We start from the raw sequence: 5674 nt of genomic DNA, 5'->3' as shown, positions 1-5674 counted from the left end.
AAAAAAAAAAAAAACCTTTTTAATTAATTTTTTTTTGAAAAAATAAAAAATATTCTTACAAAATAAATAAATAAACAAATAAATAAATATATATAATCATTAATATCCTATTTCAAAAGTATTTACCCTTAAACAGTTAAGGAATTGTTATGAATTTTTTAGAAGGTTTAAAAGTATTTTTGAAAATGATTTTTATCTAAAATTAGAAGATATTTTTATTAATTTAGTTTTTTTTAATTAGGGATTTTGGAGAAATGAGGAAATAATTTATTTGTTTCAAAATTGGATAATCAATGCTATTTTTAAAATTTTAAATATTGATGGGCATTTTAGTCATTTAATTGATCAACATTTTTAGATTTTAATGCATGCGGTAGTCATGTGGATCCATCCATGTGAGCACTAAGTCTTAATTATAGAGCCAGAGCAATGAAATTCCATCAATAACCTTAGCCCTAAAAGTTTTCCATTTTCCAGATAATTAATATTGGGAAACAGATTTCCTGAGTGGAAGATAAAGGTTTAGACAGGCTTCATTTTCACTAGTAATGATGTCCAAAAATTTATACACAGAAATAAAATATATCCTAAATAATCAAATAAACATGTCATAATTGAAAAAAAGGGGTAAAATATGATTATATATATATTTTTGTATTTTCTTAGTACGTAAAGATGTGAGAACTAAAGGGAACAAAACATTTTTTATAAGGGGTGTAGAAACCTCTTCCTAGCAGATGCATTTTAAACTGTGAGGCTGACGATGATATATAACAGACCAAAGCAGACTGGGATTAGTTCAAACACTCAGGACCAAGAAGCATAGCTGCTATTTCACCTATCTACTAGCAGTGGGCTTGAACTGTTACAAATGATATCAAAACCAGTGACCAGATGGTGCGAGACATTGGTCAAAGTAAGGATAGACTCTCTCCATAATAGATACATATTAAAACGGTAAGGCTAACGACGATGCATAATAGACCAAAGCAGACAATATCTGTTAGCAGTGGACTTGGATTATTACCAATGGTATCAAAGCCAGACACTGGACAGTGTGCCAACGAGGATGCTGGACCCCCAAATGGGGTAGATTGAGATCCCACACCAGTTGGAGTAGGAAACGAAGCATTCCTTAAAAGAGTGTAGAAACCTCTTCTTAGTAGACACATTTTAAAACTATGAGACTGACGACAATATGTAACGAGATAAAATATACAATATTTATTGGCAAAGAGCTTGGACTTGAGCGATTACAAAAGGAGTGACATCCTATTTTGGAGAAGAAATATATATATATATATATATATATATATATATATATATATATATATATATATATATATATATATATATATATATATATATATATATATATTTCTTCTCCAAAATAGGATGTCACTCCTTTTGTAATCGCTCAAGTCCAAGCTCTTTGCCAATAAATATTGTATATTTTATCTCGTTACATATTGTCGTCAGTCTCATAGTTTTAAAATGTGTCTACTAAGAAGAGGTTTCTACACTCTTTTAAGGAATGCTTCGTTTCCTACTCCAACTGGTGTGGGATCTCAATCTACCCCATTTGGGGGTCCAGCATCCTCGTTGGCACACTGTCCAGTGTCTGGCTTTGATACCATTGGTAATAATCCAAGTCCACTGCTAACAGATATTGTCTGCTTTGGTCTATTATGCATCGTCGTTAGCCTTACCGTTTTAATATGTATCTATTATGGAGAGAGTCTATCCTTACTTTGACCAATGTCTCGCACCATCTGGTCACTGGTTTTGATATCATTTGTAACAGTTCAAGCCCACTGCTAGTAGATAGGTGAAATAGCAGCTATGCTTCTTGGTCCTGAGTGTTTGAACTAATCCCAGTCTGCTTTGGTCTGTTATATATCATCGTCAGCCTCACAGTTTAAAATGCATCTGCTAGGAAGAGGTTTCTACACCCCTTATAAAAAATGTTTTGTTCCCTTTAGTTCTCACATCTTTACGTACTAAGAAAATACAAAAATATATATATAATCATATTTTACCCCTTTTTTTCAATTATGACATGTTTATTTGATTATTTAGGATATATTTTATTTCTGTGTATAAATTTTTGGACATCATTACTAGTGAAAATGAAGCCTGTCTAAACCTTTATCTTCCACTCAGGAAATCTGTTTCCCAATATTAATTATCTGGAAAATGGAAAACTTTTAGGGCTAAGGTTATTGATGGAATTTCATTGCTCTGGCTCTATAATTAAGACTTAGTGCTCACATGGATGGATCCACATGACTACCGCATGCATTAAAATCTAAAAATGTTGATCAATTAAATGACTAAAATGCCCATCAATATTTAAAATTTTAAAAATAGCATTGATTATCCAATTTTGAAACAAATAAATTATTTCCTCATTTCTCCAAAATCCCTAATTAAAAAAAACTAAATTAATAAAAATATCTTCTAATTTTAGATAAAAATCATTTTCAAAAATACTTTTAAACCTTCTAAAAAATTCATAACAATTCCTTAACTGTTTAAGGGTAAATACTTTTGAAATAGGATATTAATGATTATATATATTTATTTATTTGTTTATTTATTTATTTTGTAAGAATATTTTTTATTTTTTCAAAAAAAAATTAATTAAAAAGGTTTTTTTTTTTTTTTACTTTTTGAAAATCAAGCTATATTTTTTAAAGAAATTATTAACCATTTTCATCTAAAATCAGTGTTAAAAATCAATATTAAATGTATTTTCAATTTTTTAAAAAAAAATAAAATTATTTTATTATTATTATTTTTATTTATTTATTTATTTTTAAGTTGAAGGGCATTAAAATCTTTAAAATTAAAGGTTATTTTTTAGATAAATGAAATTTCCTTTAATAATGTATTTTTGTGTATTATATATTTTTAAATATATTTGGAGTTATTAAATAAAATAATTATTGGGCTGACTCAAAGGTTTTAGTCTGTTTTTGAAGAAATAAATTTTTCATCTACTTTATTCAACATTAAAAATTTCCATCTAATTTATTCAATTATAATGTGTAGAGTACAGAATTGCATGATCCAATGGAAATGTCGTAGCCCTGGGAATCAAACTTTCAAGTTCTTTTGGGTTACGAGCCCCATACAATGTGACCACGACTCCTTTTTACTTATTTATTATTTATTTTTATTTTTAATTAAATTATGATGTTCAGGTACGCCTCCGCATTCTAATACAACACGTTACTTACTTCTTTCTTTTAAGAGTAAAGGTTTTTCCCACCGACTAACACGAATCTGTCTTATTTTAAATTTTTCTTAGTTATCATATCCATCGAAGTTCTAGGCATATGGTGTAATGACTAAGTCTACTGCTAACAGATATTGTCCTTTTTGGGCATTTCCTTTCAAGCTTCCCCTCAAGGTTTTTAAAACACGTTTGTTAAGGAGAGGTCTTCATACCCTTATAAATAATGTTTCGTTCTCCTCCCAAACCAATCTGGGATCTCACAATCCTCCCTCTTTTGGGGCCCAGCGTCCTCGCTACAACTCATTCCCATCTCCGATCGATGTGGGATTTCACAATCCACTCTTTTTGGGGGACCAACATCCTCGCTTGCACACCGCTCGGTGTCAACTCCCTTCAGGGCTCAACATCCTCACATGCACACCACCTGATATCTAACTCTAATATCGATACATATGGTGTTATAAATAATACGGGAGTAAGTTTATTACATTTATTCATGATAATTAAACAGTACACTTATTCATATATTTTGTTAACCATAGGGTAGAAATGAATAATCTCGATTAGTCACATTTTTAGAGTTAATTGAATGTATAGTTAAAATAAATAAAGTTTTCACATTATTGTGATTAGGGTTTTAGGGTAATTAATTGTAACTCGTGAAAAAAATTAATTAATTAAAAAATTATAAAATAAAAAGTTGAAGGATAATTAATATCTTTATCGATTGAGCTATACTTGAATTGGTTAATTTTATTTATTTTTATAATTATTAAAATTTATAAAAATGTATTAGGTAAGATTTGAGAGTTTTGGTCCCTTTTTGTGTTGACTTTTAAAGGAGAGAGAATTAGACATTTTGAATTAATTTTCTTACCTAATAATCGAGTCTCCCTTTCCCTTCTTAACCCTAAAGTCTTAGGGTAGGTGCCCTTACGAAGGGCATTTACTAAATCCCAAATATAAGAAATCAAATAAAAATAAATAAAATAAATTAATAAAAACACGTTCAACTTTATACTTTGTCTCAAAAATACCCCTAAATTTATAAAAGTTTCAAAAATACCCTTAGATTAAAAAAAAAAATCCTTAAAAACGAGTTTAAAAAATATTTTTGAGTTTTCAAAATTTTCATTATTATCGTTAATTTTTTTATAAAAAAATTAAAAAATAACTTTAAAACTTTTTTAAAAAATAAAAAAAAAATACTTATCGTTAGTACCATGTTTCAAAAATAACGTTAAAAAATTTGAAAATAATTTATGAAGTGTAGATAGACGGTTTCTATATATATATATATATATATATATTTTGACGGTAAATTTTTTTTTAACTTTTCTAAGCAAAATACTACGACAAGGGTATTTTTGAACTTTTTAAAATTCATATATATTTTTTTGTTCCACTCCGAGTTAACAATTATATTATTTTTTAGACTTTTTAGAAAATTTAAGGATGTTTTTGAAACAAATGCAACGTTTAAGGATATTTTTATTAATTTAGTGAAAGAAATATATATATATATATATATATATATATATATATATATTATTAAAAATTAATTTATTTATTTAAAAAGTGGAGGGATGGCTTCCATGTGGAGGGAGAGCCAAATTTGTTGATCTAATCAAAGCTTTGTCGGTGGCATTCACAAAAGCTTCCATTTTTAATTAATGTTTTTTTATCCATCTTTTTCTTTTTCTTCACATAATTATTTTTTTATTTTATTTTTCTCTTATTTAATCATCACATTTGTGTAATTATTTTAGCCTTTTTTTTTTCTCACCGACACTCAAAAATTATAAATAAATAATTACAAAATTTTGAGCTTATTTTCACTAATTATAAATATTCATGTCTTACCCAATATTTTATTTACAAATTAAGTTAAATATTATATTATATTTTTTATATAAAATATTATTAAAGATGATTTATATTAAAAATAAAAAAATATAGAATAAAAATTCTTTTATAACGTTTTCAAAATAAATTGTCACCATATCATGTTCAATTAGATCGAGAAAAGAGGTCGGTTCAAAACTCACATGGGTTTAGACACAGAATGTCGGTACTAACATCATTATAAACCAACATAGTAAAAAAATGATGATATTGAGTTCAGTGTCAGATATGAACTGATATCATAGCTAATCGTTATTGTACGGTTACAATGACACTGAATTCAATGGGTATCGTAGCTAACTTCTATCGTAAGTCAAAATTTACAAGAATTATAAAAAAAAAAAATTATAATGTGAAATTACTTGGATTATTCTATTTTATTTTATTTTTATAAATAAAGAATATATTCAAGATATTCAAAGAATGGTTGGTCAACTTATTATTATTTATTTTTACGTAATATTCGTTTTTTTATATTAAAAAAAAAAGAAAAAAAAAGTAAAATTCAACGGTCAACACCGCCGTGGA

The sequence above is a fragment of the Cucurbita maxima genome, unplaced genomic scaffold (assembly GCF_002738345.1).
Source record: "Cucurbita maxima cultivar Rimu unplaced genomic scaffold, Cmax_1.0 Cma_Scf00032, whole genome shotgun sequence".
Lineage (NCBI taxonomy): Eukaryota > Viridiplantae > Streptophyta > Magnoliopsida > Cucurbitales > Cucurbitaceae > Cucurbita > Cucurbita maxima.
Note: the sequence above shows the minus strand (reverse complement) of the source record.